At 41.4% G+C, this 14,298-nt stretch overlaps 1 protein-coding gene across 7 annotated transcripts in view; it reads right to left on the bottom strand.

Moving 5' to 3' along the window:
* Window positions 1–14,298, bottom strand: part of SLC23A2 (solute carrier family 23 member 2) — a 141,902-nt gene that overhangs the window by 105,195 nt on the left and 22,409 nt on the right. For 4 of the 7 annotated variants that reach the window (XM_077872312.1, XM_077872310.1, XM_077872313.1 and 1 more), the window contains exon 2: window positions 294–420. The exons of 2 other annotated variants lie outside the window; for them this stretch is intronic. The gene's annotated coding sequence lies outside the window, so the exon portion shown is untranslated. The remainder of the gene's footprint in view (window positions 1–293; window positions 421–14,298) is intronic. One more of the 7 variants, XM_077872311.1, reaches the window with a different exon arrangement.

Raw genomic sequence — 14,298 nt, 5'->3', positions numbered from 1 at the left:
AAAGCATAAAAAGGAAAAGGAAAATATTTACTTCCTACCTTATCACTACCCCTAAGTGGCAAGACTTTGCCTATTTTCTACTGTAATCTGCTTACAAGGAATTTGGCCTAAAGCAGTCCATTACCTTATCATTAGCATTAATGGAACAATTAATTATTCCCAGGATTGCATTTAGACTGTTCGTGACATGTGCAAAGGGCAAGGTCAAGCACAAATGAATTCTAACACTAAAAGGCTGTCAGCACAACTGCATCACAAAATGCAGAACAAAAAAGGCTGGGTTTCAGACGCACCTAAATGCTGGGCCGTGGACCTGTCCATATGCTTTCCGTTACAATCCGCTGAGCTACATTTCCTGGTGCTGTTGAGGTCCAAGCTTGAAACCACAGGGGGGTCCCGGTTAGCAGAGTCAAGACCTAGCTAAAGAAAAACAGATGGTAAATAAAAACAGTAATAATAAATCTACCAGAAGGCTCTCCACATGAATGGAGTCTACTTCTCACTCAGCTGTGCCCAATCCTAGAACTTGCTCTGTTACGCCTTCATTCTTGAGGAGCATCTAGGAGGCCCCAGCCAGCTCCTGGGCAGGATCACAAATGGGACCTTCATTCATTCCCTTCAAAATGGACTCTTAATTTGCACTGAATGCTTTGTAAAATGGTATTTTAGAATGCCTGGAAACAGCAATTTCGTACTTAGTTGGGGTTTCCTCCTTGATAATTTTCAAACTCCATATTCTCTAGCATAAGATCTTAATATATTAAAATTTTTTTTAAGATTTTGTTTATTCATGGGGGGGGGGGGGGTTGCGGCAGGCTCCATGGAGGAAGTCAAATGCGGGACTCGATCCCGGAACTCCAGGATCATGCCCTGGGCCAAAGGCAGGTGCTAAACCGCTGAGCCACCCAGGGATCCCCTAAAAATTTTGTTTACATAATTCTCTAGTGCTCACTAAGGGCCAGGCACTGTACTAAGCATCTCTTAAAGTTTTTTTGAATATAATATTTATGTATGTATGTATTTATGTATTTGAGAAAGCAAGTGAGCTCAAAGAGCAGGGGAGAAGCAAAGGAGGAGGGACAAGCCAAATCTACCAAGCACAGAGAGCCCAAGCAGGGCTCGATCCCACAACCCTGAGATCATGACCTGAGGCGAAACCAAGAGTTAGATGCTCAAAAGACTGAGCCACCCAGGCACTCCAGTACCTGTTAAAATTAATAAATGGAAACCTCACTAATGTGGAGTGGGGAAGAAAGCAGCAGAGACTAGAAGGGGGAGCCAGTACCACTCAGTCAATTACAGGAAGAACTGTCTATTATAGAGCACAACAGAAAAATCTCAATAGGAAAGAATCAATGATAAGTCCCCAAAAGGAAAGATGTACACTGCAGCTCCTACAAGAAATCTGCTACCCTTGCCAACTCAGCCAATGACAATTTACCATCACCCTGAACTAGTATTTTCCTCCAATAGGCTTTGCTTCAAAGCCACCCCTCCCAACTTTTTCCTTCTCCATAAAATAACCTCCGTCTCTTTTGTTGGACTTGCCTATGGTTTGGCCATAGCTCAATACCCCAAATTAATTCATTTTTGCTGGTATAATGACCTATTTTTAAGGTTAACATTATTTGGTGACTAGAAGTGGGATCCACGTGCAGCCCAGGGGGCTTAGAGGTTTAGCATCGCCCTCAGCCCAGGGCGTGATCCTGGAGACCCAGGATGGAGTCCCACCCACATCGGGCTCCTGTATGGAGCCTGCTTCTCCCTCTGCCTGTGTCTCTGCCTCTCGCTCTGTGTCTCTCATGAATAAATAAAATCTTTAAAAAAAAAGGGGGGGGGGATCCCTGGGTGGCGCAGCGGTTTGGCGCCTGCCTTCGGTCCAGGGTGTGATCCTGGAGTCCCAGGATCAAGTCCCACATCGGGGGCTCCCTGCATGGAGCCTGCTTCTCCCTCTGCCTGTGTGTCTCTGCCTCTCTCTCTCTCTCTCTCTCTCTCTCTCTCTTTCTGTCTGTCTCTCTGTGTCTCTCATGAATAAATAAAATATTAAAAAATAAATTAAAATTAAAAATTAAAAATTAAAAAAAAAAAAAAAGAAGTGGGATCCACAAGGCCACCAACAGCTCCAAGGCTGGTGAGCAAATAGGTACCCATACTCACAGAGCTACCAGAGCTCACTGCTTTCTGACCAACCCTAGAATCTGAAGGTAACTTTTCTATCAGATTTTGAGCTCCACTCTGTGTTTTAAGCTCTCCATGAATTATTCGTGATCTGTTTTAAAGCTTTGTCCTTTACGAGAATACTTATCTAGGCCTTCGGTCCAACTCCTGTTACAAACCAGGCTACCCCTATTGAAACTGTGCTAGCCTTTCACCCAACTTCTTGGGAACAGGGTTGTGCCTACTGGAACAGAACTGGCTTTTGCTCTGATTCCTTTTAGAACCAGATTGTTCATACTGTTTAGAAGTTTTCTTTCTTGCTTCTAGGGGAAGAAGAAAAAAAAAAAAAAACCCAAAGAAATAGGATTCCAGTCATCAAAATGTTTTGAGGATGTCCCCACTTCTGGGACCCTAGCCAGTTTTCTGTTTAAAAACTGTGGTCCCTCTTTATGCACATAGTAATTTAGAACTCCAATGGCCATTACAGGGAACTTGCCATCTCCCCAAACTTACTCTTCTCAAATCTTAATTGCACAGCCATGGCCCTAAAATTGTCAAAACTGAATGGGATGCCTTCTGTGGGATTTAAGCTTCTGAACATTACCAGGCATCTAAAATTGCCTGTTTGCAAGATACAATTTCTAGACTACTGGACATAAACAAAAGGGGAATAAGACTTCTGAGGCCTTTTTCCTTCCTGTCATCTATGTCTCAGGATATGCAGCAGCTGTCTTGTGTTCAGGTCTGAACTTCCCCTTTCCTCTGAACCTCTCTCCCTACTCCCTCCTTTCCTGAACCTAATAAAACCTGCCCTTTTAAAGTTAAGTCTTCTGAGGATCTGAATAAACCCCAAATGTCGTATGTTCCCTGGACCAAGGGCAGACTGCGAGCCAGAGTTGAAAAGTTTCCTAATAAAGTGACTCAGAATTCACGTTTACTAAGAGTTTAACATACTTATTCCAACTTACCATCCTGGTTTCTCAGACTCGTATCAGCCAGGCCGTGTGCTTTTCAGTGAGGACCAGGCCAAACACTGGATGAAACTAGCCCCATGAGAACATCTAAAAGATTTAGAGAGACAAACCCCTAACTTTTGGCAAGATCCTAGAACACTCACTGGAAATCTCCACTTGGCAATCACAGTAGCTTTTCCTAATAAGCCTGTTGATTGGAACAAAATTCTGGCTTACACACAAAAACCTAATGAACCTGATCATTCTATTATCAACTCCAAACTGTCTTTGAAGAAGACTCTGATCTTCTTCTAAAGCTTGAATCCATCTGGGTAGCATTTAATTCTATGTTTACTAACAGGCTGAATGAACCAGGATCTTTTAGTTGAAGGGCCGGCATAGAATGGGAAAACTGTCCACTCTACATTTAGCTAGCTTGGCAAACCAGCTCACTCAAACTCTAGAAGGGGTCACCTGAAATAAAGACCACTAAAGTCTCAATTTCAAACCTGGCAAATGAAGGTCCCTCAACAGACCAAAACCTCCTGGTTTCTGCTAGTGCTGCCAAGGGCCAGGGTACTGGAAAAAAAGACTGTTAGAAAATTAAGCATTCCAGAAGCCCTCTAGCCAGTCTTTCCAACATCCTCCTAATCTCCAGTGACAGGGCTCCAAGGACCTACAGGGACTCTTCTCTTCCCAGTTCTCCCTCTTAATCAGTTCTGCTCAGAGAAACCACTCTCCAGACTGAGAATTAATCTCTTTGTCTTACTGACCCCAGAGCCACATTCTTGGTGCTCAACACCACTCCTGGAAAGCAGGTCCTGCAGGCATCAGGGAATGAAAACAGCTCAAATAGTGGGGGTCTCTCCTAAACCTCAACAGGTTTCTGTCTCTGCACCTATTCCCTTTTGTTTAGGCCTCAGAGATTCTCACCCTTCTCTCCTTGGTTTTTCCACCGCATTCATTTACTGGGCCAAGATTTCTCAGAAAAGTATCACGCCAGAATTTCTCCCAAAGGAAGGAAATAAATAACTCTAGAATCAAAATCGCCAACCAGGCAAATTAAATGACCCTTCAACATCTTTTATTTGCTCCATCTCTGGTGGCACTATAGGGGAGCCTGGGGATACTGATCTTTTGTCCCTATTGGGTCAGCTACCACCCTCTTCATGGGCAGATTCCTCAACTGATATTGGCAGGATTCACAGTGCACCTCCCATCAAGATTCAAACAGATCCCTCAAAACCTCTCCCCAGAACTAATAGCCTATAAATAATGAAGCTCTTTAAGGCACCAAGCCTGTAATAGGGGATCACAGGACTCAGGGTCTTATTTTCTCCTGCACTAGTCCCTGGTCGTCTATTTTACCTGTGAGAAGATCCAGTAGCCAACGATGGAGGTTGGTCAAGGACCCTGGAGCAATAAATAACATTATCCCGGGGGCCCTGTTGTTCCTAACCCCCACATACTGCCATCCATTCCCAATGAAGGCTAATTCTTCTTCACTAAAATTGTTCTATATAGTGCCCTTTCATATTCCAGATGATAAGGATTGCCAGTATCTTCTTGCTTTCACTTGGTAAAAACAGTAATAAACCTGGACAGTAATGTCCCAGGGTTACACAGGCAGTCCTTCTCAACTCTTTATAAACCTTAAAAGCTGATTGGAGGATAGAAAGTTTTCTGTAGGCTCTAGTTGGTTACAATATGTATATGGTTTGTTTCTCTGCTCCCTTTCTCAAAACTCTTCACAGGAGAGAGCATTCACCTGTTAGAACTTTTGGCCTTAAAAGGACCTAAGTCCTTAAAAGGACATAAAGTCTTCAAAAAAAACTTGCAGTTTGCACGAACTCAGGTTCATCTCAGGGCAAGGACTACATTTCAATCCAGGTAGGTTTCATGGCATCCTGAACGTCCCAAAACCTAAAACTAAGTGTCAATTACGAAGCTTTCTCGGACTGGCTATCTACTGTCAAAATTGAGATTGCAAACTTCTCTCTTACGGCTCAACCACTATATGCTTTACTTAAAAATTACAAACCTGGGGACATCTGGGTGCTGCAGTGGTCTGCCTTTGACTCAGGGCTTGACCCTGGGGTCCTAGGATCGAGTCCCACATCTGGGCTCCCTGCTTCTCATTTTGCCTATGTCTCTGCCTCTCTCTCAGTGTTGCTCATGAATAAACAAAATCTTTAAAAAGAAAATGAAAAACCTGACCCTGTCACTTGGAAAGATCAAGAAGACCTAAGCTTTGGAGACTTTAAAGAAAACGCTAATAAAGCCACCTGCCCTCAGATATCCTAATTATCAACTTCCCTTTTCCTCGTTGTTTGGAAAGAAAATGCCGTTGGAGTACTTGCCCAAAACTATGGGGGGGGGGGTCCTCATTGACCCATAGGATATGAGAGCCAACCACTGGAGCCTGTGACCAGATATCCTCCACCTCAGAACCATTCCTGCCATTGCCCTCTGGCTAAGGCCAGTGAAAAGTATAGGACCCCCTGGAGTGAAGCTTGTGCTGCTTGCAGCACAAGGCCCCCTAAATTCTGACCACACTCAACACCCGCCTCACTTCCTAAGAGATCCCCTAATAACTGCTCTCATATAACTCCTTCTCACTGCAGAAACCTTAATTAAGCCTATTTTCTCTCCTCCTTCACGGAGGAGACCACTCACAACTGTGTAAGACAAATAACCTCTTGATTCCATGTGACAATTCATAGAAAAATCCTCTAACCAAGGCAGATTTCTCATGTTTTACTGATAGTTCTTATTTAAAAGGTAAAAATGACAAATACCGTGCTGGGAATGCTAGCGCAGCTCCTTGAGAAGTAACTGAGGCAGCACTTTTACCTTTACCTACTTCAGCCCAACAGGCTGAAGTTACACAGCCTCAGTCAAGTTTGTACTTTGGCCAAAGGTAAAACCACAAACATACCCATAGCTGGTATGCCTCTGGGTAGCTCAGGACTCTGGAATGTTATGGCAACAATGTGGTGCCTTTACCTCCACGGGGATAAAATTAAAAATGGCTCCTAGGCTCAAAATTCATTAAGTGCTATACCTCTGCCAGCTGCTCTTTTATTAAGGTTCCTGGGCATTCCAGACTTGACTCTCTGGAGGAAACCACCTCGCTGATATTTCCACCAAAACACTGCTCTCAAAGAAATCAAGAGCCAAACTTCTGTCACAGTCCAAGGGGATGTTCTCCCAAATGATGATTTGGGAAAAACTGACAAGAGATACTCAATAACTGACCCCAGAAAAGGAAAAACAATACTGGGAACCTAATCACTGTTGGTTTGATAAAAAGAACTGTGATTTGGACCAAATTTGGCCTAATTCATGAACCAATCCAGGTGGGGAAATATAAATAAAGCCGCACAAAGTGACTGCACCTTGCTTGTCCCATGTGTCCAAAACACAATGCAGAAAAACATGCTCACAGTGCTCACTTTACATTACCTAAGGGGCCAAAGTTAGGCAAACGGATCACATAGAGCTACCCCCACCTCATGGATTTAAATGTTTTAGTCATGGTTTGTAGGTTTTCTCACTGGACCAAAGCTCGCTCTTACAGACAGGTCACTGCTGCTTCTATAGCTAAAATTCTGCTAGAAGAAAATTATCCCAATGTGGAGAAACCCTCTTTACTTCATAGTAATCAAGGAACCCATTTTACAGGCAGGTGCTTCAAAACATCTGTGCCGTTTGGCCAGTTTTACAACACTTTCATTGTGCATACCATCCTCAATCCTCAGGTTGGTCCAATGTACTAAGGCCACTATTAAGATTCAATTGGCAAAATGTGGAGAGACCTCCCCCGTATTATCTTGGCCTACAGCATGGCCAGCGGTCCTTAACTCAGATCTATCCCCTTGGAACTCAGACTTTTACCCTCCAAAAATAATCAGAGAACATCCAATGCACTTGAACCCTGCCTCCTTTGACCCACAATTGACAAAGATATACTTCACCACTGTAAAGGCCTAACTGCTTCTATGAAAATAACCAGGCTTTGGTAGAGCAATCTTTTCACCATGCATTCTTGAGAGACGAAAATTTAAGAACCACACCTTGCAACTAAAGATTTCATCTGTAGGAAAAGACACCTCTGGAATGACTCTCTGCGACCTCACCGTAAAGGCCCCTCCTATGTACTGCTAAACCAACCCTTGTGCTGCCAAACTCAAGAGACTTTTGCATTCACATGACATGTCTAAAGCAAACCCTGACTGGACCTACACACCATCTGGTGACCTAAAAGACTTCCTGGAATTGAAGCAGATGACATCTGAAGAGGTTGCTTCCACAAGATGTCCAGACCAGGTCTGTTAGAAGGTTCAGGATTCAGTCTTTTTCCTCTGGACTACTAACTGACTCTGGATTTTTATCCAAAACTCCTGGTTTCTGAATTTTCGACTTTATTTTTAACATATTTGATTAGAACAGTTCTCTTGAGATAACAATACTGTTTAAAAGGGTCTTTTGGAATGCCTGGGTGGCTCAGCAGTTGAGCGTCTCAGGGCATGATCTCGCGATCCCGGAATCGAGTTTCACATCAGGCTCCCAACATGGAGCCTGCTTTTCCCTCTGCCTCTCTGTGTGTGTCTCTCCTGAATAAATAAAATCTTTTAAAAAATAAAGTGTCTTTGAAGTTTTGCTGTTTTGTCAAAAGCCCACCAGCTATTGCTTCATACCTTCCCAAATGAACTCCATTAATTCTTAGAATGCTCTTATCACATGCACTATTCTGCTTTCGTGACAGCTCAATGGGGCAACTTCTAGTAGGCATTCAGGACTCTGGGTCTGCCTCCTGTAGAGGGAGCTTTTCTTCCCTAAATTGGAATCCATGCCAATTAATATTTTTAATTGGCTACTTTCAAAGATTTTATCTTTTTTAAGTAATCTCCACACCCCATGTGGGGCTTGAACCCAAAACCCCGAGATTGAGAGTTGCACTCTCCACCACTGGGCCAGCCAGGTGCCCATAGATGGCCTTCAGATCTAGGATCCTGGTTCAGAAACATCACACAATTGAGAGTTGTTATGTTACTTTTGACTCTATACTTGTTGCCTATCAAACTTTTCTAAAAATGATGTACCTAATGAAGAGACGATCTCCAACACTTACAATCTTGATAAATGTACCCTAGAGGTGGGAGATGCTTGAGTGTTCTCCGTGCTCCCCCTTGTTACTCAAATGTGACCTCAGGAGGTTTCCAATCTATAGACTTTTCCCCCAATGTGGGACATTTATACCCAGGAAAGATCCTTTTTAGCAGTAAGGAACAAAAGGTCACAAAATTAAAAGGATCTGATTGTTGATCAGTAAGGTTTTTGGGGAAGATCTTGATCAAAAGAGGGAAAAAATGTAAAAATTTATGAAACAATACCTCTCTAAGAAGGTTAGAAGGGGAAGCCAGTACCACTGAATGCCAATTACAGGAAGAACTGTCAGTGACAACCCCAAGAGAAGAATTTCAACAGCAAAGAATCATCAATAACAGGCCTCAAGGGGGAAATTTACACAGTGTCTCCTATAAGAAATTAACCACCTGGTATCCCTGGGTGGCGCAGCGGTTTGGTGCCTGCCTTTGGCCCAGGGCTCGATCCGGGATCGAGTCCCAAATCAGGCTCCCGGTGCATGGAGCCTGCTTCTCCCTCTGCCTATGTCTCTGCCTCTCTCTGTGTATGACTATCATAAATAAATAAAAATTAAAAAAAAAAAAAAAAGAAATTAACCACCCTTACAACTCCATCACCCTGAACTCCTGCTTTTTCCAAAGGACTTTTGTTCAAAATAACCCCTTCCGACTTCCTCATTCCCCATAAAATAACCTTTTTCTCCTTTTTTGTTGGTCATAGCTTGTGGGTCCAAAGTTACAAGTCTCAGTTATTCCCAAATAAGCCCATTTTTACTGATAAAATAACTTTATTTTTCAGGTTACTGTATCATACCCATGCAATTCCATCTTCACAGCAACCCTCGGAAACTACTGGACCCACACTTTACAAGTAAGAAAACCCCAGAGGAGCAAGGCCTGATCCAGGTCCCGGAGCTTCTAAGAGATGTCAGAGCCAATCACACCTGTGATAACTGAGCTTCATGACTCTGCACTGCTTTCAATGCCACCACGGCAATATACTGCTGGTTTGTGGGGGAAAAAAGAGAAGATTACCTAAAAATCACTTTTAAAGCCTCTTACAAATGTCTTGGGAGGGTGCTTATAAAAGAGCTGGCTTGGGGGCACCTAGATGGCTTAGTTGGTTGAGCATCTGCCTTTGGCTAAGGCCATGATCCTGGGTCCCTGCTTGGCGGGGAAACTGTTTCTCCCTCTAGGTTATCAACAGATACACAGATGTTCATTTTATTGTGTTTTATATGCTCTTATATCCGTGCATATGTTTCACAACAAAACAACCCAGAGCCTAACCCTGGTGGCTTCTCTGGAACACCAGGTACCAGGTCAGGAGCCTGGCCCATCATTATAAAGAAAAATACAGGTGATGAGTTTAACCAGATACCAACAGTTTCTTGTTAGGAAACAGTTATGAAAAAAAAAAAAAAGGAAACAGTTATGCTGTGATCCTTTTTTTTTTTTTTTTTTTTAATGCTGCGATGCTTTCTGCAGTTTGTTCTGGAGCAAGTTAGCATCACAATCACTGATGATTACTCTGAGTTAAATAAGCACACAAATGCCATCACTTGTACCAGGTCAGCCTTCAATAAGCCCCCAATGATCCTTTTTTTTTTTTTTTTTTTTTTTTTTAATTTCAGAAACTTAAACACTGGTCTTTCGCTGTCTGGGACAAAGAAAAAATTACTCCTTTTAATTGATGAGAATATAAATGGAGAAACTGTTTTACTCTTGCTAGAACATTCTGCATTCAAGGTGGGGAAAAAAGGTAATTTACTTCCCAAAATAAAATCTTCATAACCATAAATCTATTCTATGTTTATTAAAAATCTACAGTCAGAAGAAAAGCACAAAGGCAACATCCATCAATGAAGATTAGTCAAGAAGAGGAATAATGGAAATAACATGGAAAAAAGTAACAAAAGAAATGCTTTAGAAGAACAGCTTTTTTTCAGTTAAACTGAAATATATTTCATCCTTTGAGAGATGCAAGTCATACATTATGCATAGTATAATCCCATTTTTATTAAAAGTATAATTATATAGAACATATTTGTGGACACAAGAAAGGGCTGGAAAGGATAAAGATCAAACCACCTTGAAGTACAGGGGGTAAAAGAGGCTCATGTGACTTTCAAATTTTGCTTTATCCAATTCTGACAAGCTAGAATTATTTTCCAACATGTATATGCTTCCTTCGTAAATCCCTTAAAACGCTAAAAAATATTAATTAAAAAAGTTTCCATGAGGGCAAAGCTGCAAATTAACAAAATGTCACTTTAGCTAAAAATCAAAGAAAAATTGTACAGGGCAAGTCCAAGTACTATGACCCCATGAAGATTTGTTTTTGGAAAGTATTTTTTAAAGCTGATTAGTAAAACCAGTGTTTGGAAGGACTAGCTTTCTACTCCACTGGATGATCAGAGACCAAAACACAGAATTGGGTCAGAAGTTCTAATACTGGAAAAATACAAATGTACTTTAGAGAGGAATTAAGCAGGAGGAGCCGCTCCTCAAAAGCAAGACTGAGTTATCAGTGCACATCCTTGAACTTCTGTCCCAGCGCCAGCCAACACCTCTCCCCTTTGTATGCCATCATAATCTGGAAACATGAAGACTTGCCCTTTGCACACAAGGTAACAAGGCTGAGATCAAAGCCCAGGCCCCTGTGAGCAGTTCAGAGGAAACGTCACTTGAAGCTCAATGACACACCACCTGACTTTCCCCCATAAAGGCCACTTTGAACACACAGGAAAATATTCACAGTGCTTCTCTAGTTTCTTGCGGTATGCAAATGGTTTCCAGGTTTTGATTTCACAGAGAAAAAAACAAAAAAAAAAAATTGGGGGGTAAAAATACTGTGGGGGGAGCAGGGGGAATAACATACATCTATATAGAACTGTCTGTCATCTTTGTATTTTACCATTCCCTTAAAAAAGGATGTTAATACTTCAGAAGCAGGAAGGATATAGCCCTGGGGCCAGCACCATTCATAGGCCAGAAACTGAACCAAATCATTTTGTCAATTAAGCAGATGCCAAAAAAGCTGACAAAATACTTACTCCTCATTCAAAAAACAAACACAAAACCTCTTTGATGAAACTTAAAATACTTGCTGAATATGACAAAGAATATCATCTGAAAACAAGGGCAATTGGGACGCCTGGGTGGCTCAGTAGTTGGGCCCCTGCCTTCGGCTCAGGTCGTGATCCCAGGATCCCGGATGGAGTCCATCATCCGGCTCCCTGTGAGGAGCCTGCTCCTCCCTCTGCCTGTCTCTCTCAGTCTTTGTCTCTCATGAATAAATAAATAAATCTTTAATTTTTTTTTTTTAAAAAAAAAGGGCAAACACAAGATACTATATACTCTTGATGCTTTTACATTTTGTTTTTTGTTTTTTTTTTTTTAAAGATTTATTTATTTATTAGAGACACAGAGAGGCAGAGACACAGGCAGAGGGAGAAGCTGGCTCCTCGCAGGGAGCCTGTGGGACTCGATCCCAGGACTCCAGGATCACACCCTGGGCAGAAGGCAGGCCTTCAACTGCTGAGCCACCGAGGCATCCCAAATTTGCATTTTTTAAAGGACTTAACGAAGGAGCACATGTATGTACCCAAAAATCTAGAGGAGATGGGCCATTTTTTAAAACGATTTTTTTAATCCTAAATAATGGTATACAAATAAGAGAAAATTACAGAACCAAAGAACCGTGCTTAAAAAGACGCCAGGCTCAAGACAAATTTACAGACCATTTACATCCTAACTTTTCCTGGTAAAGAAATAGGAAATGGGAAACCTTCCCAATTCCTTCTGAGAACTGACAAGCTAACAAAGAAAGCACAAGAGAAGAAAACTGTATGTTAACTTCACTTGCCAGTCCTAGATTTTTTTTTTTGACTTTTGTAAATTTGACATGCAAAGAATGACATCTGGTTTCAATCTTGATTTCTTTGATCCATGTGTCTATAGTTCTCTTATGAACTGTTAAAGTGCCTTTTGTCCTTTTTTTCCAGTAGTTTTTTTTTTTTTTAATTCACTTCTAAGAGCTCCTTACACATTAAGGACATTAACCCTTTGTCATGTTGCAAATATTTTCCCCAGAAAAAGTAAATGACTGCTTTTTCCTGTTGATAGCACTTGAAATTAAAGGATTTTTTGTAATCACTCTAAAGTCAAATCTATTACCTTTTTGCAATTGCTTCTAATACTTTCATGCTTAGGAAGTCCCTCCTCATTCCAAGAACAGAGAAATATTCACCTTCATTTTCAGCTAGATGTTTTTGGTCAAAATAATTTTTAAATGTTTAACATCCATCCCTTTAAAAATGCATATCCAATAAAATCATTGTTCTAGGAAAATAACCAGATGAGTAAAATTATATTCACTTTAATTGTAGAACAAGTCAATGTCCAATATTTAAGGCTGGTTAACTAAATGATGACAGTAAAAGCTTTACAATAAAACACTACAAAGCCATTCAGGAAAACAGCCATGGGGGCGGCCAAGAACATCTCCAATTGTCATACAAAAACTACACTTAATTGGTAAACCACTGCACTCTAGATACTTTACCTAAATATTAACTGTGATCCTCTCTGGGTGTCAGATTGCATGTGAGGTCTTATCACTTTATGCTTTTCTGTATTACATTACTAATGAACATGTTTTTGTGATTAGAAAAAAGCTTAAAATTCATAAATATATATATGCAAAACAAGCCACTAAAAAGAATTTTGCCCACATGCTTAAGTCACAACTCTTTCAAAAAAAAAAAAATTAAAAATGCCTTTCCTTCACTTAACACACTTAATCCCATATTACAAATAGGATAATAATGACTTAATTCAAGAAAAATGGAGGCTTGCCAATCTTCCTAATTACCCAAAGATCTAAGGAGTAAGGTCTGATTTATATTCCTGGCAAAATGACCAAATTAAAAACACAGCCCAATGACAATTATCAGCGGTAATAAGTCAGGCTCAACTAACACAAACGGTTCCATTTTTCCTTAATAAACTGTGCCTTAGCATGTGAACAAGTACAGATGAGTTCAACTAAGCTGAAAAGCTAACCTCAAAAGCTTCCCCGTCTGACTGGCTGTGCTTTCATCCTTTAATGCCCCAATCTCTCTCTCTGAACAGCCCCATTCTCTGCCTATTGGTGCGGGGTGCTCCTTGACCCACCAGACTCCACAGCTCAAGGGGGCTCCCCTGCTAACCACCCCTCCCATCTTGTACCCATTTCTGGAGCCTCATCACTGTGGAAGACAGGAATAATTCTGGAGTAGAATAGGAGAGTGTGTATGATGAAGAGGGATGACAAATCCCCCAGGGACAAGCTAACCCCAGAACTCCCTAAAACTTTTCCAAACTGTCGACAAATGATCACAATTAGATAATACCTGTAATCAGATTAAAGTAGCTCAAAGTCAGAATTTTGAACTCAGAACCAGGGAAGACCTAGAGATGGTCATGCCAGGGTCCCAGACTGGCTACTTCTCCCCAGATGTACCTCATTATCCTGCCCAATAAAGGCTGGGTGGGAGAATGAATATGAAGGGTAAACTAGAAATCCCAAAGACCCACCCACCAAAGGCAGTAAGGGGCACAGATGGGAAGCAGAGACTCATGTCCATTTAGAAGCAGCAGAACAGATTCCAACCAGAAACTCTGAAGAGAAAAAAATAATGCCTGGATAGGCACAGAGAGTGTCTAGCGCCTACTCCAAGTCCTGTGCTACACATGTTATTAAATTCCTGCCCACAATCTCAGGAGTTAACAAGACTAAAAACTAGTTAGAACAAGAGTTTCCAGAGACCTGGAGTACAGACGAAGTCCCTACTTTGGAAAAAGCCTAAAGGACATAATTAGAGTTACTTGAGGCTATTACTGAAGTATGATGCACAAGTCCCAATTTTTTAACAGTACCAGTGCAAAAATAAGGAATCAAAGCACAAGAACTCCATCAACCCAAAACAGACATCATACAGGCCCAAAGGAACAGCAGACTAACCACCACAAGTGTCAAAATTTAAAACTGGAGTGGA

The sequence above is a fragment of the Canis aureus genome, chromosome 26 (assembly GCF_053574225.1).
Source record: "Canis aureus isolate CA01 chromosome 26, VMU_Caureus_v.1.0, whole genome shotgun sequence".
Classification (NCBI taxonomy): Eukaryota; Metazoa; Chordata; class Mammalia; order Carnivora; family Canidae; genus Canis; species Canis aureus.
The sequence above is the reverse complement of the archived record's forward strand: the minus strand, read 5'-3'. Positions and strand labels throughout refer to the sequence as shown.